The 26,314-nt window shown below is 35.6% G+C and overlaps 1 long non-coding RNA gene across 1 annotated transcript; it reads right to left on the bottom strand.

Moving 5' to 3' along the window:
* Positions 1-10,686: 10,686 nt before the first annotated feature.
* LOC116444900 lies at positions 10,687-26,241 on the bottom strand. Its single transcript, XR_004240581.1, has 3 exons — positions 26,122-26,241; positions 13,389-13,516; positions 10,687-13,009 (listed from the first exon to the last, which is right to left on the bottom strand). It is a non-coding gene; the product is annotated as an uncharacterized LOC116444900 (long non-coding RNA).
* Between the last annotated feature and the right edge of the window lie 73 nt (positions 26,242-26,314).

Below are 26,314 nucleotides of genomic sequence, written 5' to 3'. Positions count from 1 at the left end.
GCAAGTAGTCATCTTTTTATTAGCTCTGCAACAACCAATCAGTCACATCACAGTGTGCAACTGTAAAAAAATATAAATCTCTTTTTTTTGTTAGAAAGAAAACCTTTCTTTATGAATCTACACATGCCCTTTAGTCAGCTGTAGATGTCACTGCCAATAACATACTAGTCTTTATTTTTTCAAGTTTCTTTAAGGGAGCAGACTGTCAGGTGTGTGAGGCATGGAAATAGAAGTCCTCAATTTATTCACTGAATTGTTGCAATGTATGTCTTATTTCCCTATCCAGTTATGATTGTATGCTAGAGGCAAGTGAGGGTAAGTCATATTTTTCCCATTAGAAATCTGTGTTGAGACTACAAGCAATTACAACAGTCATTACCTACTGTAATGATATCTTTTTAATTTTGCAAACACCCAGCCATTAAAACAGGACTGAAACAAAAAGTACTTATTTTACATATGTCTGCTAATGGTTGTCCAGAGGTAAAAACCTTGAGGGAAAGATTTTAAAATAACATGAGAATTAAAGGGTTTCAATTACTTGAAATATTCATATCTAAGAAATTAACTCCCACTGCAAACAAAGAGGAGTGTAAGCTGCTCCAACACAGCTTGGGCAGTTCAACTCTACAGCTGTGAGTCACAAGGTGGCTAAACTCACAAGGTAAGACCTAGACAATCATAAATCTTACAAGTCTTATTATCACAATTCCTCCTCATTTGACTTCTAGTGGGAGGAAAAGTACATTCCACTTCTGTAGCTCAGTCTCCCTGCCAGTATGACTTTTTACAGTGGAAACAAGTTACATTGACTGAAGATGCCTCTTGTTAATTTGGAGTGGACATTAGTGTCCTAAAACTCTGGTATGCACAAGGTAGGTTTCTTTTCACTTCCATTTGACTATGTTCAATGCACATTTTATGCCAGCCATTTAGTTATTTTCTGTAATCAGTAGAGAATAAAATTATTCCAAAGGATAAATCATTCATCTGGCTTTGATCCTGCATGGGGAAAGAATGAATTGTACTCTAGAGATTTGTAGCCCTGCATTTTTGTAGAGGGAGAACTGACAAATTGCTTAGACAGTTTAAAGTTAAGTGAGATGAATCCTGCCCATCACTCCTGACACACACCCTCAAAAGATAAATTTCAGCTCCTTGAAATCAGTAGGATTCAAGCCATCTAAATAATTTTTAGAATTTTTGTCATTCATCTTAAAATCTACTAGCTCTTCATTTGTGTGAACAAATGCACTTTTTTATCTCACAAGAACACTATGAATTTAAATGCAGTAAACACAGTAGAGCAGACAGTAATCATTGCAATTGAGGTCAGATACCTTGCGTAAATTCCTAATCAGTGGTATTTGGAAGAAATGAAAAAAAGATTTTATATTTAAGCAATTAGTGAAAAACAGAAATAAGTTGGTTTTTCTTGGTGGCTTCATAAATAAAACCTGCATGCATTTAAAATATTTGATCCCCTTCTGGTCTGAGCAACAGTTCTTCTCATCTGTGGTAAGGAGGATGTGTTAATACAGCCTTCTTTGAGCCTTTGTGATTATCCTCTAATTATGACTCTTACCTATGACTTATGAGTGAAGGCATTTGTGCATAGATGATATATATACATTAAACATTTACTTCTAGACAGTGTGCTACTTCTCATTATTAAATCAATGCTGCAAAATTGACTTAGGAGTGCACTGGCAGAAATAATTTCCACCTATAAAAAGATGTCACTTAGGAGGAAAAGTTCCTATTAAATCAAAATTTCCTCTGTTGTTCTGGTTACTTTTGCTGAGAAGTGAAAGTCAGAGTCATTTTCATCCAAGGGGAGTAGGATTTTTGACTGTAATACTGAAAAGAATACATAAAATATGCATGGCAGTCAGGAACACTTGTTTCTCAGGAACTGTGTCTCTTTCCAGTCACAAGGTCAATGTTCGGTTGCTAAGATTTAGCATCCACTTTCTTCTTTCCCTGCCATCATTTCCGCCTCCATTAATTACCATGTTCACTGGAATCCTAGTACATTTTTTTAAGAGAAAAAGTTTCTCTTAAAATTTCTACAGGCTGGCCAGCACTGAGAGAATAGTAGATAAGGAACTTAAACCTGGGTCCTCTGTATAACAGTTGGATTGCCTGACATGAAGGTTATCAGCTATTCCCTTTCTTCTTTCTCATACAGAAAGTTCTGATTTGTTCCTACAGTATGAGAAGAAAAATAACTGAAATCTTGTAAAATTTTATGGGATAGAAAAAATTTTGTGGCTCATTTTAACACTGATTAATTATACCCATTAAATATTAAGTGGTTTATTTTTCATTCAATAACCTTCATATGATTATCACAAACTTATCCTTATATCATCCTTGAAAAAAATCCAGTACTTTCTGTAGCCATTTGTGACATGCTATTTTCATGTGTTAGATCAAGATTATTGTTCATTAGGGAAGAGAAATGTTAATTTGAAATCTGTCTCCTCCAGAGCAACAGCGTCTCTATGAGACACCTGCAGAGCCCTTCAAACCTTATTCCATAACATGTGCAAGTTTTGTTCTGAATGTAGATATGAATATACCTTGGGTATTATTTACTGAATGAAGCTCTACACTCATTACATGTCATTTGAACTGCATTTATTTAAAAGAGGACCAGTAAATTTCCTACACAAAAGAATACACCTCCATATTTCAAGCTTTCATAAATTTAACTTTAGTTACAAAGTAGAAAATATAGTTCCTATTTGAAATAAATGGACTATTGTTAGTTTAAAAAAAATCCATTTATCCTTTCGTATTGTTCCTCTTTATCTTGGTTGATTTCTTTTTTTAAGTTCTGTACATCCTCTTCATAATCCTACTGGAATTCCACTGCTACTGCATTTACAGCCATAGCACACTTGCAGAATTCCAAAAGGTCTATTTTCTTCCATTTAATGTAGCAAAAAGAAATCTTGCCTGAATATAAAACATATCTGTTTTGATTATGCAAACTGTTGTGTGTAATTTTGCATCTTCTTTTTATATCATGTCCATTGAATCCATTTTAAAGGGAAATCATTTTCTAGACTAAAATGTTATCCTAAGAGCAGCTCCACTTTTGCTGACATGATTATGATTAGGAAATGTAGATCACTGCATATGAATACATTTGAAAAGAATTTTTCATATCTAAACTCTACAAGAGAACAAAATAGACCACAAATAAATAATCAAGCAGCTTTTATAAGTTTAAAAATAAGTCATGTATTTCAAAATTTTAAAAAAAAGTAACCAGTTTGATCTGAATAAAAACATATCTAATTTATAGCGGAGAGAATCCAGCAACATCATTTTTTAATTGGGTAGTGGAAGTGTTGAGGTGACAGGGCTGAGAACAGGTAAATCATCTAGGAATTGAAATGCTCTAAGACAGAAAGCCAGCTGGTGTAGTGCTTCCTTTGTGTCAGTGATCCATGTTGCATTCTGTAATAGGAACTGTTCAGACAGTCTGTTGCACAGCTGTTCTTCCTTAGAAACAAACAGCCAGGTCTGTTAGTGGTATCACTCTGCAGGTATTATAATGACAGTAGGGTTTTTTGGTTTGGATTATTTTATTTTATTTTATTTTATTTTATTTTATTTTATTTGAAAGTGGTATTCAACTTTTCGAGGAGTAGCTATATAAGGACATAAATTTAAGTTTCTTTATATCACCATTCATGCTGGATTAATTACTTCTAATATCTCTGTAGAAGGAAAGTGTTAGAGGATGTCTATTTTTTAATGTATTTTTAAGTGTTGCTATGATTTGTGTATATGGGAGGATTGTTTTGGTGGTAAGTATTATGTAATATTAGAAATAACGCTAAAGCACCTGCACTTTGATGACTTTATTTGAAGTTTCATTTTCACAGCCCACATTGGGTTTCTTCTCCATCACTTACTGCTGCAGTGGTGCAAGGAGATAGAGAAATCCCAAAAGACGTGTTATGTTGTTCAAACTTACCAAGCATATCCAGAAGAGGAAGATGCTCCTAGGGTAACTCTATTCTTTGACTCTTCCTGTGCCTAAGATTGATCTGGATCATGGACTGCCAGTTATTAAGGCAGGTTTAGTCCAGCAGTCCAAATATTTTTAAGAAAATTGGCAATGCTCTACACTCTAAACACTGTGAAGTTATTTTCCTCCAAAGCATAGAATCAAATCATAAAGAATCATAAATATTTTTAAAGTCACAAATGAACTGTGTCACACCACTAATTAGCTGATTATTTTAAAAACAAACACAAAATTAATTATGCCTGCTAGTGAGAGGGGTTTTTTTCCCTTCGTGTAGTCCTTATGGAAGGAATCTGGAGAAACAAATTGTGATGATATTCAATAATGGTATTCTGGGACTGGGTTGACACACAGACATAGCTGTGTGTAAAATAAAGCTTAAAGTCATACTGAGATTTTAGTCTATGCTGGGGATGAAATAGGAATGTGTTGAGTTGAAATACAAGGTGGCATGGTTGATACTGGGCTTGAAATTCTCTGGTGAAAGAAATGACTGACATTATTAGGACTGAAAGAAGTTATGGAGTAGGAGACATTACAGATGCTGTTACCAGCAGTGACTACCAGTGTTAATCCACAACTAGACAAAGTTCTGTTTGCTGTAATGATTTTTTCTTGGCTTCCACACCACTAATGCAGACAGGATGTCTTCTTTGCCATTCTTTTGCCTCATCACTTTCAGACAAACAAACTGATTGTGTGGTCTCTGTGTTACACTTATGCCAGGGGCACCGCTAAGTGGAGGCCACTGCTCCTTTTATCTAGTGCTCAGTAAGGCAGGAAGTAGAGCTGCCACAATCTCAGCCAGCTAAATTCCAGGTGTTAGAACAAACTAGAAGAGTTGCTGGTACAAGCTGACACAGAATTGTCCGTCCTTATCCCTTCTACCCCAGGGGTACCTTGTTGAATATTCTTTTTTTGAGCGCTAAAATTTATACCACAGTACAGACTGGTGTTTGGACCCAAATTTTGGGACTCAGTACTATGCAGACAGGAAAAAATTTCTTAGGAGAAAGGTCAGAAGAAGCATATTTGCAGTTTAACTGCAAAATTTTCAATCTCCAACTCCAGGTGATATGTATGCATGTTCCTGATTTCACTAAGCTACAGTATGTGTACATCCAAAGTAACTCAGAATCTAGATCTAGGAACCCCAGGGAATTCATGCTCAAAAAATTTAAAATGTGGGATTTAGCAGGACTCTCACTTATTTTGTAGCAAGTTTCTCTGCAAACATTTAAATTAAAACTAGATTTCTGTTTGTGAAAAAGTTGGAGGCTTTGAAGAATCAGTTCTATGATCAAAATAGACAGCTGTTAGGTACGCCAACATAAAAAGAAGCCTCTTATACTATTGCATTTATTATGATAAAATTTTTGGCAGAAACAGGACAACAAGGATACAATATCTCACATGGTGACAGTGCTAAATTGTCATTAGCCAGATAGGAGAAATCATTACTGCTACTTCAGAAGTGAGAAATTAGGGATTTAATCCAAAACCAGCTTGAGCCTGAAAAACACTATTGCAATAAGCACATAGAAAGGAACTTAAGGTAGAAAGTATCAGAGTGACACTGACGGTTTTGCAGAGTCAGTCAAAACAATCTATAATATTAGGGAAGTTTTGAAGGGTCGTGAAGGAAGAGGAGAAGGTGGTTATTTCTTTTTGTTTTAAGAAGCGTTGTTTTAAGAAGAAAGTGTTGATAGATGGATAGAATTAATTATTTTTCTTTCCCAAGTTGCCTGCAGAAGTACCATTGTTTTAAACCAATAAGCTGATCACCAAGGATCTCAAAGGAGATAACTAAAAATGTGCACTTGTAATGGGATGTTGATATGTAAGGAGAATGTTTATCTCAAGAGGCTACTGATAGTTTAGAACACTTCGGTTTAGCCGTTATATGCCAGTGAATTTAGCAAAAATTGAGAAGGGAGTTCTTGGGGCATTATCTTTCCTCCATCCCAGGGTACGAACCATGAAATTCTGTAAAAAGTTCAACGCTGTGTTCCCTGTGGGTTTGCTAATTTAGTCTGCTATGGAATACACTCTAAATCCAGTTTCTATGGCTTTTACATTGTTTACATAAATAATAGTGATCCTATATATGATAGGTAAAAAACATATTGTTTTCTTCTCTATTTTTACCCTTTCATACATGTTTTGTGCAATTATTAGGACATGATCTAGAATGACATGGGAATGATATGAACTGTTTTCTATCAGACGCAAGGTCATAGTACAGAATAATAAAATATATTTGGAACTAAAAGTTCTGTGTTTATTAAGTTAAATTCACAGTTGACTGGAGGTAGATAAAGACTTACTTTTCTCTCTCAATACTCTGGGAATTTTCTTATCATGGTTATCAAGAATTAAATGATTCTGAGGGTAATTTTGATAGATGCTGTCATTTTTCATTTATTGTGTATTTGATTTATCATATGTAATGGCAAATAGAAAGTAAAAAAATCTATAAAAAAATATAATCATCTAATAGGTGATTTAATTAGTGCATGTATGGAGAAATGTAGTCTCTGGTAATTATCTATAATTATGTTTTCCTTCCAATTTAAAATAACTTGTCTTTTTCAGTAGGGAACAGCCCTCTTTTTCACTTTTCACCACCTTCCATAACATTGATTGCCTTTTTGTCAAGAAAGAATGCACCACTTGAACTAGAAGAAATATCAAGGAGTTAGTAACTGGTTATAGTTATTCAGGGACAGAAATACTTTATATGGAGGTCAAATGGGTTATTTAATCAATGGCTATCAAGTAAAACAACAATGTAAATTATTAAAGAAAATCTTCCCAACACCAAGATCTATTGCATCATTCAGAAGTCTCCTGTAGGAAAGTGGCAGAATCTGTAGTGTTTAATTTGTAACATGAATCTGGTGCTCCTGTTCATGAATCTGCTCTCTGACAGAGATGACGGCGGAAATGGAATGAGGACATAGGAGAAGAATTAACTTGGACTTGTACTGGGAAGACTTACAAGGCACTTAGGAGAATTTGCAAGGCTAGTAGGGCACAAATGTAAATAGATCTATGAGTAGAATCTACAGAGGTGTAGTAGAGATGGGTTGAAACCTTGCATGCATCTGAGCATAATAACACACTAGCACAGATAGCAAAGAATTATTACAATTCTGAAAGATATATGTGAGAAATTATCAAAATATGAAGAGGCCTGTCCAGCAATAACCATAAAAAGCCTGCATAAGCATTTAGAAATATATGCCCCAAATCCTGCATTCACAGATATGTGAATTGTAGAACTTGTTACTGAATTCCTATAGTAATGGAAATGTAAAAAATTCAGTATTAGAACAAAAAGATGGAATATCAACATTTCAGAAGGTTTCAATTTAAAATTTTGTATTGTATTATTTATGCATTCCTATTTCAGCCTTAGACAATCAGAAATATTCCACCTGAATTTTCTTGGGTAATAAAAGATTTTTATTTTCCATATAACATACAAATTCTCTGCCCTGTGATACTGCCAGAGTCCTTTATTTGAGCCTATACCTACAGTGGATCTCTAAGCTTTTGAGGCATTTAGCCAGTCTGAAAGACATTAATATTAAATGATTTCCGTAAGACAATCTGTTAACAGTAAAATTAAACAAATACAAAAAACTGATGAGCATATAGTTACAAAAAATGAAATAATATCAAAACCAAATAATTTAATTATGTGTTTCCTAATCAGAGACAAATATCTGGGGTTTGATTCTGTTTCTGAAAGTTGCATGATTTTCACTTGAAAAATTTGATAAGGATGAAAATATATTTTGTCTCCCTCTGACTGGATTGAACAGATATTCTGCTTCAATGACTATGTTCTTGACTTATGCTTGTTCTTTGGTATTAAGAGAGAATTTGTTGGGCATCTACTTCTAGTGGCATAGTATACCATTAAGGATGAAGAGGTAAAGATAATAATGCAAACACCAGAGAAGAAGCTTGAGATTTAATTTTGAATGTGCTAGAGATATTATCAAGATAATACAGTTAAGAATAAAGGCAAGAAGTTTCTGTTGAATGAACAAAGGTATAGCAATAATGAATAACATATAGCTTACTTTTAAAAGTAGCTCAGATCACAAAAATATTAGGATTATTAACCGTCCCAGAGTAAATCACAGTGTTCATAGGTGTAATGAGAAACTGGGCCAGCTAACATCTTCATGGTTTCATTTACCTCTGTCAGCCAAGAATCAGCAGTCAATGAGACAGGCATGTCAAGACCAGACACTATGCAAAGTGTTTCAACGACTACATTGAGAAAATATTCAGCAAATTTTCATACCCATATGGTCAGTGATCTATACTGGAGTTCTCCTCCCTCTATTTCTGAAGACCCAAGAGACAGGCCGTAGCACAGCATGTCTAACACTGGTTCTTCACTCTGGCCTCTTTCTTGATATAGTTTTTAGATAGTGTTACTCAAGCCAAGGCTTCCTTACTTTCCAACACTTTTTGCACATAAAAGTGAGATTGAGACTCCTACAAAATCTTTTTCTGAAGAATTTGCAACCTTTTTAAAGAGGAAACCTAAGGGGAAGGGGTTGGATGGGTGAAGTGTTCTCAGAAAAGGCCTTTGCAGTAACTAGTTCTTAGGCAACAGGCATAGGTGACTGCTATCATATATGAGTAAGTGCAGCTTGAAATGTAACTCAGTTGTTTATATTGACTGGGATGTCTCTTTTCCAATATTAAGTAGCAGAATATTTTATCTGATGCTAATTTATGATTAGTTAATATTTTATGCAGACAACAGATCTTATCTGTATTATTGCCAAAAAAGTGTTATATTCTAACAGTTGGATTTTAAGGAAAATAGGAATCCGATTTTGGAATATGTAGGACAGATTAAAAAATTTGGAATAATGAAAGATTATAAAAGCTGCAGAGGGATGTTTCAATTTGACATCTGAAACTCTGCATAGGTGATTGAGATCCATGTTAAATAACAGTGCTCCTAAAAAGATGGCTTCAATCATTTTAGAAAAGACTGGTGCATGAAATTCACATTGGAAGCATAGAAGATTTTTTTTAAATTATTAATTCCTATTTTTCATGTTATTGGTCATGACATCCTAAGATGTCCGGAACATCAATCTGTAAGTGTAGTGGGTTGAGCCTGGCTGAATGCCAGGCATCCAAAGAAGCCACTCTGTCATTCCCCTTCTCAGTTGGACAGGGAAGAAAAAAATGTAGCAAAGGTTCATAGCTTGAGATAAGATCTCAGAGAGAGATCACTCACCAAATACTGTCATGGGCAAAACAGACTCAGTTGGGAATATCAATTGAATTTTACTACGGACAAAATCAGAGCAGGATAACGAGAAGTAAAATACATCTTAAAAAATACCTCTCCCTCACCCCTCCCTTCTTCCCTAGCTCTTCCTCCTCCCCAGCAGCAGTGCAGGGAGATGGGGAGTGGGGATTATGGTCAGTTCATCATTCATTGTTCCTGCTTCTGCTCAGGAAGAGGAGCCCTTCCCCTGCTCCAGTGTGGGGTTCCTCTCACAGGTGACAGTCCTCCGGGAACTTCTTCAACATGAGTCCATCCCATGGACAACAGTTCTCCATGAACTACTGCAGTGTGGGTCACTCTTCCATGGGGTGCAGTCCTTCAGGCACACCCTGCTCAAGCTTGAGTCCCCCACAGGGTCACAGGTCTTACCAGGCCACCTGTTCCAGCATGGGCTCCTCTCTCCACAGGTCTGCAGCTCTGCCGGGAGCCTGCTCCAGACCAGGTTTCCCCTGGGTTTATAACCTTCTCTTGGGCATCCACCTGCTCCAGTGTGGGTCTCCTCCATGGGCTACAGGTGGATCTCTGCATCCCACGTACATCCCCATGGGCTGCAGGGGCACAGCTGCTTCACTGTGGTCTGCACCAGGGGCTGCAGGGGAATCTCAGCTCTGGAGCCTGAAGCAGCTCCTTCCTCTCCTTTTCCACTGACTTTGGTGTCTGCAGCACTGTTCCTCTCACATATTCTCAACCCTGCTCTTCTCTGGCAGCAATTACATCTGCACCATATCTTTTTTTCTTTCCTTCTTAAATATGTTATCACAGAGGTGTTACCACCGTTTCTAATTGGCCCGGCCTTGCCTGGCAGCAGGTCCATCCTGGAGCCACCTGGCATTGGCTCTGCAGGACACGAGGGAAGCTTCTGGCAGCTTCTCACAGAAGCCACCCTTGTATCTCCCTCTGCTACCAAAACCTGGCCATGCAAACCAAACACAGTAAGGTTTAGAAATACTATTCATTTCTAGCCTGAATTTACTTAGGGCTCCTTTATATCTGATTTCTCTTTTGCCAACATCAATTAAATAGTTCATCCTTTCCCCTGACACCTGAAGAATCTACAGATAAAAATTATTTTCTTTTTAACTTTTAATTTGCTTGGTTAGACAAACCAGCAAGGTCTTTCAATACTGTTTAGAAAAGATCAGCTCACCAATCATCTGTTCATCCTACTAGTGCCTCCTTGCTCCTTTTCACTTTGAATTTACCTTTTCTGCATATTAGTGTCCAGAATTATCAACGTGTTTCACATGAGATTTTATATATTTATAATAAATACATAAATACGTATGTATTTACATAAATAAATATATATTTACATAAATATATATATATTTATGTATGTATTTATTTATACTAATTGCATTGCCCAAATTTGTGGAAATGAGGTCAGACTCATGTTTTGCATTGAGGGACAGAGATTATGAAACTCAAATATCAAACAAAAATTGTTTCTTCCCTTCATATATTCCAGGCATTATATATGAGAAACAGAATCACACCAAAGAAAATATATTAATTTACTGTGTTATCCCTGTTTGCTGAATTTCTCCCTAGCTACTTTGAGGTGCTTTTTTTTCTTGCTTTTGGGCTAGGAATATCAATGAGTGTTTCATATTTTTATTTCTAAAATATCAGTTCAGTTCTCTGTAAATTTTCAATATTGTGCAGCTCATGTAATTGCATATAACAATAAATCATGCACCTTTATCATACCACTTATTCCTACTCAATGAATATATAACTGTCAAGAAACAACTATGCCATCATATTTCAGTTTCAGTAAAAAAATCTTATTTTATTGTGGCTTTCACTCATTTCCAGATGTCCTCCCTTCCTTGAAAGAGACAAGTCTGGGCGATGCCAGATTAAGATGAAATATCATCATCGCAACATATTAATTTTTCTTCAAAGATCTTAAAATAGCTTTCTTATGCTTTTGCTGGAACATTTTTCATCTCGCTTCAAGGGGAAAAACATGGATAAGAAAATCAACATCATAACTTCAAATTGAGTGGTATATCCTCAAAATGTGGGCTGCAAGTTTAACTGCAGTGGCGCAAACACTGTGCAGAAGTAAACAAATACATCCTGTTATACTGGAGAAACATGTCCTTTTGGAGTCTGCACCCTTTTTACATAAGTAACAAGATGAATGTTAATAAGTAATATTTTCTAGGCATACTTATGAGATATATGCAAATAAGATAAAAAGGCAAACTTCTCTTGTGCACATTTGAACACTATATAGTATTTTCTGAATAGGATGCATAATTTTTAAATTCTTAGAGATATATCAGCACAAATTTTGCTTGGAAAAAGAGCTTATAAAAAATGTTCATCTCATAATCACTGAAGTTATTTTCATCGGTCTAGTATCTGACAGTATCTACTTGTCTTAGTTCAAATAAGAGAACAGTGTTAGACTAATAACACATATGGTATGAAGTTTTACAAGGTAACTGTAGAGACACTTTTAAACAACCTAAAAGGCAAATAGAATATCAGTGCTATGTTATACAGGAAGATTTTAGGATATATGAATGTATCTCTAATTATATTTTGTTCATATGAAATACTTTATTTAAAAAAAGCACTTCAGGCTGGGATTACAGTGCCACATAATTGAAAAAGATAGAATTGAAAAGTTTTTGTATTTTCTGGCACTTTCATTATCAGTCAAGATAACAGTGAGTTAGTGAAACACTACCAAGAGAACAATCAAGTGTGAGAAAGCAAACAAAAAAAACCTATGTAAAACCACATTGGCAGAGAAACACCAAGTTCTGTCACTCTAGGCTTTTTATTTCAATACTGAAGAGTGGAAATAGCTAATTTGGATTTTTTTTTTTTTTCTGTCATATGCAGAACATATAACAATTATAGTTAAAGTCTCTTGATTCATTTTAGCAGTTGTGTTCTGGCCATATCTCTCCCTGAAGGATCGCTCATTTTGTTGGTATAATAACCAACCTCAGACTTAATCTAAATACAGATTGGATTATTCTAATTATTTTTGTTAGTGAGGAGACTTTTTCATCATTATCATACTGTAACTTGGCATTATGATGTGTTTCTCAAGACGTTCAAGACATAAACGTGCTTCCTGATATCTCACTGCAGACCAGAAAGCTCATGTTCTTGTGGCAAGTTTTGTCCCTCCTGGCCTCACTGGGGTCTTCACCTGGCCTGTGCAGTTGAAAAAGGAGGGCTGAGAAATTAATGTGGTCCAACCTCCCAGTTTAAGCATTTGCCATTTTCATGTGTGTAGAGTAATTCACAATTAACTTTTTATGGTCAAGTGCAAATACAAGCATTTATTCATGACAGCTGAAGCAGACAACATGATTGAAAATGTTTATAGAAGACAGAAATGCTGAGATGGAAGGAAGAAAGCATATGTCATTTGCTTACACTAAGGATACATGAGGTGCATTGCTCTCTTTCACTTACCCAGCCAATTTTATGTCCTTCCTGGAAATGTGGCATTCAGGGCCATGGAGAGAGAAAGCTGCTGTCTGAGATTTCCATCAGAGAATGCTTTCAGGAGCACTCCCAAGGAGCCACCTTCAGAGGTATATTCACGTTCTCGGGCTCAATTTCTGTGAGACGTGATATTTAACTGCTCACAACCACTAAAAGTGGCAGAAAGAGGGAGAGAAGTATGAGAGTATAGGAAAATACTGCTTTTTTTCTTTTGGCAGCAGTAATCTGTTATGTCAAGATAACTGCCTTTGAGATGGAAATCTAATTCTTCAGCACCCTGAGATAGCCACATTTGGGAAGAGTATACTTGCTCATACAGTTCATCTGCTTTTTGAAGTACTACTATGATTCCAGAAGGTTTAAATTTTTTTCTAGAATACCACAACTATAAAATAATGAATAATTCAGTAAAATGTCATAAGTAATAATAAAACCATAGATGACAAGAAAAATTATTAGCAAGTTGTGGGTGCAGGGGATTTTATGTGCCCTGAAATTTTATATTAAACTTAGGCATACAACACTTACATGGTACCAAATATCTTCTTCCTTGATATTCTAAAATTTTAGCATGCGGACACAAAGATTCATTCACCTCGAGAGTTTGCTAGACTCAATCCAGACGTTGCGTTGTGGAGGCAAGAATGGATGGAATGCTGAAATTACAGAACCATGTATGTGAACGATTGGAATCTGTTATATTAAGACAAGGTCTATTCTGTGCTACAGTGAAGAACCTCCCTTGCTATCACTGAGTTTACCTTTTTGCCATGACTGTCCAGTGTCTCTTGCCTTTCCCTTTCTATAAATAGTGTCCTCCCACCCACCTACCCACATGCCTGGCCAGGAGATACTTATCCCATCCACTGCTTTGAGTTTGGGGGGTTGGTTAAAAGCCCAGCCAGGAAGCACACCCTGCTTTTTCTAACAGTACACATTGCTGTTAAATAGTTGGCATGCTAGAAAAGATGCTCTGCAGGCTGCACGAAGTCCTTGAGCCGTATGTTATGCAGGTCTGTTCTCCAACTCAATTTTGTTTATTTCTCTGTGTGTCAGTGGTAGGATACGGAACTGTGATCTCTTTTCTTATTTAAATATATTAATGTATTTCAAAGGCAGAGGGCTTTTAAAAATCATTATTTCATTGGTGTGTTATCACTTATTTTTAATATGAATTTTTATATATGGTAGTTAGTCATCTCAGAGTAAACAACAGATGTATACACCTATATTATGGTTTAACACTGACATTACTACTAAACAATAATAAGAAAACATGTCAGAAACTTTAATGATTAATAAATACGACAAGAAGAAGAAACACTCAAAGTTAGTTCTGCTTTCAAAAAAATGTCTGAAAAAGGCATGTACTTCTTTTCAGGACATTCTAAAATGCCAAAATTCCTGATCAGACAAGTCTATATTTGCTGCTATACATGAAGACTAATTTAGCACAGATTTGACTTTTATCACTATTTTCCCCCAGATCATGCTTTCCCCTGCTTCCAGGGTAAACAAGGAATAACAAAATAAAAAGTTATTCCTACAGTGTAGCAGCTACAATAAAAGTGTGTAGATTTAGTCCTGAATAAAAAGAAAGGCTTGTTAATACTTGAAACCAAATTTTCTTTGCACTCTAGGAGTTTTGCACCTCACTGTTGCTCAAACCAATTTAGAGCATTACCTATGAGGTATCAAACATGACCTGTTACCTCTGCTAAAGGAGTTGAGTCAGTTCAGCCCTTGTCAGTGAAAACACAGCAAATCAGTGACTCCAATAAGGAGAAAGTAGCAGTAACTTAGGAAACAAGTGAAATAGAGTTGGTGTGAATGACTGCAGCACCTTCTAAGAAACTAGTGCAGGGCCAGAGGACAGATCTGACCATCTCAGGATATTAAGGGACATGTATTGAAACTTAACATATTAATAAAATTAATTTATTTCAAACATAGGCATACTGCATGGTATAAGTTTGGTAGGAGATAATCAAGGCCATCATCCATCAGGATGGAAGTAATTTTTTATAGCTGGTTGGAGATGATGGAAAACATTCCATAAATTATCATGTGGTAGCTTACTGTCAACAGCATAGTCATGAGCACTTATGACCTGAATTGTTTAATTGTGTGTGTCAACCCACTAAGCAGCATGATTTAATACTTTCCAACATGATCTCTTTTTGTTCTCTGTAATCTCTAACAGAACTGTGATTTTTAATTTGACTATCTGGGCAGGGGTAACTCAGCAAAGAAGTAACTTTTTCATAATTGCGCAGTATAGGGATAACACTGAATCAGTATATTAAAAAGTTCTCTCTAGATATCTATATATATAAATATACACAACATTGGATTTATTAATTGAGAAAGATTATTTCAAAGTATTGCAGGACTGTAGAGGCATAAAAGCCCCAAGTCCCGTTGATCAACTAGATGGAAGTGTTTTATTCACTATAAGCAAGAAAACAAGTTTACTTTTCACTTTGCAACTAACAAACCGCAACAGAATAAGAGTAACTGGACTTAAGAAGGAGATAGCAGGAAACCTTAGCTATGGAAAGATGAAAAATATCTTATCAGCAATGTAAGGTGTTACAAACTATTTTCCTGTCATCTACTCCATATTTGTATTCTTTCTGAGTGGTACAATGCAGCATAAAAGTGTGTTGCAGGCAATTCTTGCAGAGTATGAGAAACATAAGTTCAGAGGGTAACTCGTTCATCTGCACACACCCTTAATGCCTCTCAAGTTGTCCAAGTGAGGGATGCTTACAGATAAGACAAAACGATTATGTAAAAGCAAGTCCTATCACATCTGCAGCTGACTGCAGAAAACTTGCAGCCTGGAGCAAGGTTTAGCATCCATTTAGAATGAGACTACACCACAGAGATATATATTTTCAGTAACTGAACTCCATCTATGTTTCATGTTCTAAAACACTCTGTATTTTGTGAATTTTTAATATAACTCTGTTCCTCACTAATGGTTTTCCCCCATATGGCAGCTTCCACAGATTCCAGGTTCCTAAAGCACAAGAAAGGTTTTAGAATTATATCCTACACCATGTATTGATACATTAAAACTATTTATTAGATGAATGAGGAAAAATGCTATTGTAAAATGCAATTTCAAATCTTGTTTAAGCCTGTCAAGAAGGAAAAATAATTCCGAGTTGTAAGTGTAAGAACCACACCAATCACACTACTTTGTTGTTGTTTTCATTTTTGGCATGTACATTTATCTGCTTCCAATTTTGGTTTAAAATACATTCACAGAACAAAGGATCATCCTTTTGTTCTGACTGTACACATTTGTACAGTTTGGTAATTAGACTCTAAGGCACTTCAGCCTTGTGTCTTTACTCTTGTGATCACTTATCTACTCCCTGCTTCAGTCTGGTAATGTTTATGATGGAACAATGAAGTGTCATTCTGCCTTAAACACAAGATACAATAGTACCACTAGTGAATGGATATCATAGTTCTACTAGTGAGTAAATAACCACTGTCAGAAAAGTTATCTCCCTCTGCACAGCTCTTACCCCTTATCTGGAGGATGTGAAGGAAATCATTTAGAAAGTGTCAAATCAATGTTCAGTACTCGGCTCAGTACTGTTTACCTTATTCATCAATGCCTTGGATGAAGTTGCAGATCCCTCCTAAGCAAGTTCACAGGTGACACCAAGCTGGGAGGAGTGGCTGATACCCCAGAGGGCTGTGCAGCCCTGCAGAAGGACCTCAACAGATTGGACAGATGGAGAGAGAAGATCCTTCTGAAATTCAGCAAAGGCAAGTGCAGGGTCCTGCACCTAGGGAGGAATAATCCCATGTACCAGTATTGGCTGGTGGCTGACATGCTAGAAATCAGCTCTGAGGAGAAGGACCTGGGAGTCCTGGTGAACAACAAGCTGTCCATGAGCCAGCAGTGTGCCCTGGTGGGGCAGCAAATCCTGGGGTGCACTGGGAAGAGCATTGCCAGCTGGTAAAAAGAGGTGGTTCAGCCCCTCTATTCAGCCCTATTGAGGCAATATCTGGAGTGCTGTGTCTAGTTCTGGGGTATTCATTACAAGAGAGACATGGAGCTCCTGGAGTGGGTCCAGTGGGGGCTACAAAGATAATTAAAATACTGGAACATCCCTCTTATGAGAGTAGGCTGAGGTAGCTGGGCCTGTTCAGCCTCAAGAACAGATGACTGAGAGGGGACCTCATAAATATCTATCAGTATATGAAGGGAGGGTGCCAAGAGAATGGATCCAGGCTCTTCTTGGTGGTGCCCAGCAATAGGACAAGAGGCAACAGGCAGAAACTGATGCACAGGAAGTTCCACGTGAATGCGAGGAAGAACTTCTTTCTTGTGCAAGTGGCTGAGCATTGGAAGAGATTTCCCAGAGAGGCTGTGGAGTCTCCCACACTGGAGATATCTGAGATCCATCTGGATGCAATTCTGTGCCATGTGCTCTAGGATGTCCCTTTTTGAGCAGGAATTTTGGACCAGATGACCCACTGTGGTCCCTTCCAACTCATTCTGTGATTCTGTCATTTTGTGAAATCAAATGAGCATTCCCAAAAGAGGGATGATTTAATGAACTCATCCTTGTTCAGTTTTAATCTGCTGTTATAACATTTTCCATTAATTGTTGAAAAGATTTCAATTTACCTTCACCTCAGTACTTTACAACTAACTGGCAAAGAAGAGGTTTTAAACTTACTGGATTTGAGCTGCAAATGACTTAAGCACTTAGGAGAATTGTATTATATAAGTTTAGGTTGATTTAAAATTGTGAAAGGAATTTCTGAGATGATAAAGAATCTTTTAACTTTTGTATGCTGAGTGTGAATGAAGACTACTAAAGGCCATAGAAAGTCAGAATCCTTGTTGGCAAGCTATTTTTAAGTAAACATGGACAGTATATTTCAAACTGAGATTGTAAAATTTGTTTTACTATACTCTAGGCATTTACCATTCCTATACATCTAAAAATTGCCTATTTTCATGTGACACTATATATAAAGAAATATATGTAGCTAATTTACATACGTCTATGCAGGTAATCCCAAGAAATTTATGGGTTTTGCATTACAGTGTACATTATTAGAAAAGCTAATTACAATCTAAAAGTTTATTTGAAGCCAGGGAAACTACTGACATAAAGGAAGTTAAAGTAATCAGTGATGGCAGTAACATATATATATATATATATATATATATGATATTTATGAAATACTGATTTCCACTACTAAATAAACACTGCACACTTTATAAAATTTTTTCCAAAATGGATGGTAAGGGTGTGATGGTATTGGTAAAGGTGACTGTCCCATTTAAGAATGTTTTTTCCAGAAATAACATTGCTGTGGTTGTCAGGCCCACTTGGTGAGGTACAGATAGGATACAATTCAGGTTGCCTAACTTTAGCAGCCTAGGAGACAACTGCATGTTCCAACCTAAGGGGTGGCATCCTCTGTGATGAACATCTTCAGAAGGCAGCTGACACCTCCTTTCTCAGATAGCTGGGGAATTACCCTTCTGGAGGTGGTTCTTCCATTGACTACAGGAAAAGCTTAGAGGATTTATGCAAACAAGATGCTTAATTTTCATATATAAAATTACATGGAATAAATGTCATCATCTGACACACTTTTTCCAAAAATAACATAATCGTCATAAGTAGTAGTTTATTAATAGCCCCATTTACAGCAGTAGGGTGATCCAGGTGCTTTAAGTGCAGAAGTGCCTAAATTTTTTGCTGGACCTTGGTTTAAATATGCATGTTGTGAGCATCTTTTCTCTTTCAGTTGCTGAAGTTTACCAACCCCAGACTGCTTTCAGTAGCTGCCATCCTTAGTTTTCCTGGCTGAGCTGCTGTTGAGATTGCTTTCTAGGCTATTAAAATTAAAATGAGCCAGCATAAACCACTGAAATAACAGATCGTTTCTGCTTGCCTGCTTTGCTAACCAAGTCACTTTGAAATAAATTAGGGAGTGATCACACAAGTAATTTAACCAGTGGATCTGGCAAGCCACTGTTCTCTGGCAAGAGGATGGCAACAAACAGTTGGGGGTTGGCTGGGGTTGGTAATCTCTTCAGCTGGTCCTGTGGGAGCAGTAATGCAGAAACAATTACACAAAGCTCCCAACTGTATCTTCTTTTGAGGGCCATCATTTGTTTTCATCCAATAGTCTTCAGTCCCCTCATTTACCACCAGAAATAATGCTACGGTTTCCTATTTCTCATGTAAATATAGGCAAAAGAAAGAATTTCATATTCTAAGTAAATAAACTTCACAGGATATGACACATTTAGACACATTTGTATTAAGAGTATGCAACTCTAAATCATAAGGAAACAAGTTCTCAGTTTACAGATTGACTTTTTACTGAAGTTTTTTGTAGAAAAAGAATGCCTTAGAAATTCAAAACAGTGAGATACTATAGGAGAATTCCTGGAGTTGACATAGACTCGGAAAAATAAAAGAAAAACAAAAAGAGAAAATGCTTTGCAACTGTTTTTTTTTTCTTGGCAAAGTCCTCTTGGATGTTGATGAGGAAAAATAAGAGTATATTTCTTTTTAATTCTTCAGATATAATATGTTTAATACTGCCATTTATTCATTAAATTGTGTGTTAATAAGTCTATTGCTGGGAAGCTTGTTCAAAAAGAAAATCTCTACAGTTTCCGCGTTGGTAGTGTAGCTATTTGACATTACTCTTATTCTTGAAGGAATCTAATTCTTTGACACAAGAAAGATATTCTGTTCAGCTCTCTTCTGCCCTTCCAAGCACCGCCCTATCTTGTTGCTTTATGAATTGTGTGAATGTGATCTTTAGGTGACTTGATAATCTGTAAAAATTTTTCTTTAAAACCTGTTTGCCCAGATTTTAAAGTTCATAAGATATCATCTATCAGTTAAGTTTTGCATGTGTAATTCTTTGCATTTTAGATAATTCATAATTTGCTTGGATTTTAAAATAGTGTTTCAAGTGTCTTGCAGTCAAGAGTTACACTTTTTAATGAATAAGTATATTTGCCAGCATACAAAATTTATTAATTATTACTGCATTAGGCATTTTTACAAAATGATTGAAATTTTCTGATATGATGTATAAATTATTTGGCAAATCTCTGAAAGGAATTCTACTTGACACAGCTGTGAAACTACTTTAGGACGCTAAATCACTTCCACACTTGCAAGGTCCTTAATTGTTTCTATCATATATTAAAATTGTTCTCATAATTGTCTCTAATCACACAGAAAATGGGAGCCATCAATTTGTTCAAACTAATACTAGTTACTTTTGGCTAAATGTTTTTGTCTTGTGAAGAGAGTTTATATAATTTTGTACTATACTTCTATGATATAAATTTTGCACTATTTCTAATTAATGTGAGCAATCAGAATGCCACACTCTTTTCTCACTGTGGTGACTAGTCTTTGCTAGTAATTGAATGGTAGCCTTAAACAAGGTGAGGTCATGAAGCTTATTTATCTGACACCATGAATTCTATGCCTGTGTAAGAGGGAAAAAGGATGTTTTTTTGCCCTCAGGGTATTAGTCATGGTCCATAGGTTCGTGGGAAAAATGTAGGAAGTCTCAAAAGTTTGTTCCTATTATTTCAAATTTTCTTAGACTCCATTTGAATCCCAAAGTGAATTTTCTATTATTCCTTTGAAGGGTGCATAGGAGGGTACCAACAGTCTTTGAGGAGCAACACCTGCAGTTGCATTCAAAGGCATGACTTTTTCCAAGCAGTTTCTGAGCTGCCTGGTATTGTCCCAGGAAGGATAAAGGCCTAGGTTTTTTACCTGACTGGCAGAACATTCCACCACCAATAGAACTCTAAACATTGTTTTAGAAGTAATGAGTCCTGCTGGTTTCATCCTGCAAGACCTTGAAATCCCACAGGGCAATGTGGTTAGAAATAAAACAGAAGGCTGAGGCTTTTAATGAGTTTCCTATCCACAGATGCCATCAAGCTTTTATACTATTCATTTTATTTCTACAGCTTCAACAAAGGAACCCTGAGTTGTGGGCAATACTCTGACAAGTGCAGTTCACAAACTCGGCAGAAATCTAGAGTTTAGACAATAAAAGATCATTGAAAGAAGTAAAAGAAAATCAAAATAATTTAAAAAAATGAACTTAAATATGGGATACTTTACTTACAAAAAGTGAACATAGTGCAATTCAGATAAGCTAAACTGCTTGGAGCATAGAATGAGGACATGTCTACGTGTTTCCATGATGTTTACAGAGGTTATGATGACAAAGAAAAGTAAACTGAATAGGGCCAATGAGAGGTCAGTGTACATTTTGGGGATGTTCTTAAAGCCATATTAAATCAACAATTCTTTTCATTGTGTGTGGATGAACTATTTGAAGTCTTCTATACAGTCAGAGAAAATGAAGAATTTAATGAAGAAGCAGTATGTCTCTTATGAGACGATGAGGAGGAGAGCATCTGTACCTATATACAAGAATGTAGAATATGCGTGTGTGGATTTGGGGTACATTACATTTTATATTACTTTTTCCTCTTTTTACCTAAGGAAATCATCCTTTTCACTTCTTTCAGGCCCTTCCTTATAGGAAGATCATGGCCTGGAATCAATGGGAATAAAGAAATACATGATCCATGGACCTCCAGTTCAGAATGAATAATATCATGCTGATTGTCCTCGATTCATCCTTAGTAAAATATGGAAAATTTTGTGCCTGTAGGATAAAAAAACCTCAACATGTTGAAAAATGTGCCTTTCATCTTATCCTCTCAGCCTCTGTTCAGATACAAATGAAAATTCTTGTTGATAAGCACATAAATATTTTGTTCTCAGTAGTTTCTTCCTGCCGTTGTCATGAACAAGTCTATGTTGAATGCTTTTGGGAGGATGGTCCAAACCAGTTCAAATGCCAGAAAATACTTTCATTGTAACATGAAAATGGTTATTTTTTTAAGATTCCCAGTACAATTTTGAAGTCTTTGGAATATTCACCAAAAGATATAAATCCACTATAAACCAAATATCCATCAAGAGTTTTTCTTTTTGAGACGTGCACATCAATGATTTTTAGATGATGAAACTTTTGATGGCATAAAAAATAGACATTTCTGAAAACAATAACAGCATGGACTCCTTGCATATGTGCAATGCACTGTTCTCTAAATTTCAATATTTGTCTTTATTTTAGTTTTCATTGATACAAGAAAAGATGCAATTGTTAAAAAACCTTTATGAGTTGTGGAGAGCTATCAGAACAAATTATAAGTATGAGAATCTTTTCCTGTTCAGCATTAAATTCTGAAAATGGTATTTACTTCATATCTAGATTTATATGTCTGTGATTTCAGCTGGGGACTGCAAACACTGAGTCAGACTCAGCCTATTGACTCAGTCATGGCCAAGTAGGTTGAAAAGAAGAGATGAGTTTGAATGCCTCAAACTTCTGTGTACATTCACTCTAAGAATTTTCCAGGGCTCTCAGAAGCACTTAGACAATCAGTATTTACAGCTCCACATTTCGGCACTTCTCAAACTTGAACATCTCTCATTCTGTCTTCTGTTAGTATCTTACACTAATTAGCTGTACAGTGTTTAAATTTTACTATTATTGAAAGGAGACTCTCATTCTGTCTTCATGTTCTCTTTGAAATGTCTTTCTTTTTTCTAATATCATGTGTTTAAATTTAAATAAATCATGTGATGCTGTCATAAAGACAGCAATGGAAGAATTGGCTTTTGAAGAATATATATTGTGTATATGCTGCATAACCATATATGCATACATAGACATACGTACATGTACCATACATTACTATTACCAAACCTCATTTGTACTGAGCAAATTAATGCAGTATTGTAGTGGTTTACCTTTTTAAATGAAAAACTTCCAGCTGATTATAAATTAAGCAGCACCTAACATATAATGCTGCCAGTAATGACTAACCAGATATCTGCTGGTATTTCCCAATATTCGTTATGTATTACAGCTTTTAAAATAAAATTGAGATTACTTAATATTAAATATATAGCTTGCAGTTACACATTCTTATCACACTCCCTAAATCCTTACTCCCATATTTCTGTCTGCAAAGCTTAATTCAACACTTTTTGAAATTAATTGGCACTTTTAGAATGAAATTTTGGCATTTCTCAAATCTGAACATCTCTCTGTTAGTATTTTCCTAACAATGAGCAAATCGTGCAAATCATTGTAGCATCTAGTTCTGTACAAAAGTCTAAAATTCCAGACCTATAGCTGAATCTACAGCAGCATACGTGTCTGCTCAGCACTCCAGTTCCTTCAAGTAGGCTCTGGTTTGGTATGAGAACCCTGAGCTCAACATTTGGTTTTGACACTGGTATTTGGCGCAAAGACCAATTTTCTAGAAATGTCCACACTGCTTACTATAATTTGATAACATCCTGAAAAAGGTACTTAATATTTAGTAATGTGAATGAAGGAAAATTAATATTAAAGTAATAATGGTTAAAAAACGTTCTGCTTTGGGCTTATATGGCTGTTTCTGGTAAAGCCATAAAATTCCTTCTTTGTCTTTCAGTGACCTTCACAGTGAAATAAAGGGAAATAAAATATTAGAGAAGGCAGAATGACTAGTTTTAGAAAAATATGTTGTAAATTATGTTTTTTCTAGTTGAGTGCAAGTTTAGTGCTAACTAGTATTTTGAACACTTACCATGATATATCAAACAGCATGTGCTTTCTATTTATATTGGTTACCAATCTCAATATTCAGAGGAAGAGTGTATAAAGTTAACAAGCAATTATTTGGCAAATTAGTACTCAACAACCCTGAGTAAATAGGAAGTTTGAAACCTATCTGTTATACAGCTACTTTAATTTGCATAGCACACTGGTGTGTTTGCTTTGCAAATACTTTGCAATGAATCATCATTTGTACTATACAGTCCAAAGAAAAGCAATCAAAATTCACAGCAAGACAATGAAATTAATTATAACTGTTGAATTCTGTGGTGGTAATTCCTCCTCATGCAGGAAGATTAATTGCATTGCACTTTCCTTGCACTCCACTAAATGATCTGATGAATGTATAATCATTTACAGATTTTTCAAATGCTGAAAATTGATTACCTTTGATTAGCTCTGATCTGCACAAAGAGCTCTGACAGAGTATCAGTGAAACATTACAACATTACAGACAAAGTAACAAATGATTTAATTACCAGTGTGCTTATTAATGTTAGATTCCCTGCAGTGATCCTGGCAAATCAGGGACCTGTAATAGACCTGTGGGTTTCGCTGAATTCCATTAGGGTTTAAATAATATTTCTCACTATTTCTCAAATCCTTCTTTTCATGGCTTCTTAATAACTCTAATTAATTCTAATTTGCACAAAAATCCATTGCATCTCCATAAACTTTTAATTAGATGTAAAGTAAGATAAGTCACTGCTGTCAGAGACTAGGGAAAATGCAAACTGTGGCTTTATATGCTTCCAAATAAGTTTTTCATTAACAAAAGATATTTCTCTGCAAAGCTTTTTAATGAAAGTTTAGAACTAATTTTGAATTAGGCGTGTGTTTCAGCTATACACTTTCAGTTGCAAACATAATAATAGTTGCTTATAGATGAAGCGAGTGGAAAAAACAGGATGGTAAAATGTTTAGCTGACAAAATGGTAAACATAAATTTAATACTTTTTTTATGTATTGCCAATATATACATTCACTCATTTTGTTAATTGTGGTAGATAAAACACTCTGATTAAGCAGCTACACTGTACACTGAAAGACTATTTGAAAATTAAATAGCAAAGGAACACTAGCCCAGTTACAGACCATGCTGAATGTTGTTGGCACAAACAAATCAGGCTTTTCTATGCTTATACTCGTGAACACTTAGATCAGTTCAGATTGGCAGCTTCTGTGGTTTTCCCTGGTTTTATGTCATTATATATGACATTAAATTATTATGAAGCAATGACAATGAAAACCCAGATGATCAGAGAAGTCAAACAGAGCTAAAATTAAGCTCTGTTTCTGCAAGTGTTTCTTAGAGAAAAAAAAAAAACAAATGTAGGTAATTAAAAGCTTATTTAGCACTGAAGCACCAATACATAGACAACTTATAATAATATTTTTGTATTTCAGTTTTGTAGGAAAGGAGGGACTGTAATACCGCAGGTGTTACTTTGTCATTCGTAATGCACAAGACGGAAAACTTAAAAAATAGAAATATTCAGCCCCCAGTGTGGATGATTACATTTATTACATTCACTGCTGTCAGCAGCTGAAAAGCTATCCATCACACTGAAACAGCGATGAGAGTCAGAAGTCTCTTTTTGTGGAGAAATATTGAAGTCAGATTGTTGATGTCAAAAGTCAAACTCTAGTTCAGCTATCTGTTTTATGAATCTGACTGAGACACATTGTGCCTGTGTTCAAACTGATATCTAGCAGAGCTCATTTTAGCAAATGTGTGATTTAGAAGTCAGAAAAACATTCGTACCAGCAAAATATTAAGAGGAAACTGATAGGGCACTCAACTGCTTTTATATTTAAATATCACATCATTCAATAATAATGCATCATTTATTTTTCACTGATTGTTATAAAACTTGCTGTGTATGATACAATGATGTTACCGTACTTGCATACAGTAACCACAAAAATATTTTATGTGCACAAAAGCATTTGAAATATGACCGCTTTTACTACACTAATGAAGTTTTTCTGTTGACAAGAGTATAATTTTTTTTCAATTTATTTTGGATACACATACATAGACATACATACACACACGTACACACGTGTGCGTATATATATATGAGAGATGATACATTCAAGTAGTTCCAAAAGGCAAGCAGAAGACTTACATGGAGGTATACTGACATAAGGATGAAGCAGTGCACATATAATAGCTGAATGAGAAAATCCAGTGCAGACATGATGAGAAAAAAAAGAATGTTTTAAGCCCTTAGAGCCTGATTAACGTTCACCATTGGAATTATCTGTATTTGCCGACCGCAGCTACCACTGTACTTTGCTAGCATAGGAGAAATTCTTAGAAAAGCTATACTGAATAAAAATGTCTAAATGTACTTTCAACTCTCTAATTCTTCAGGTATGACTTCTGAAAAAGTGAATAAATCAACTGATGTTTTTCATTTCATCAGAATTTTTAAAACAATTTTACAAATAATTGGGAGGCAAACAGGTTCCAGATAATAAACTGTATTCCATTAAAAAGCACTAAAAATAAAACAAGAAATGTACTCACAGCTTGGGGAGTACTACTTAATATGAGTATCTTCAGTAGTTTACATTGAATATTTTAAAAGCGTTTCTTAAGGAAGGTGCTTTCTAGCTGAGAGAAAAACGTATGCACTACACGTTATTGAACTTGCTACCGTCACCGCAGATTTTGTTCTGTTTAACAAAAACAAGCACAGTTTGTGAATTCAAGTCAGGGA

This window comes from Corvus moneduloides, chromosome 6, assembly GCF_009650955.1.
Source record: "Corvus moneduloides isolate bCorMon1 chromosome 6, bCorMon1.pri, whole genome shotgun sequence".
In the NCBI taxonomy this organism is placed as follows: Eukaryota; Metazoa; Chordata; class Aves; order Passeriformes; family Corvidae; genus Corvus; species Corvus moneduloides.
This window is presented reverse-complemented; position numbering and strand designations above follow the sequence as displayed.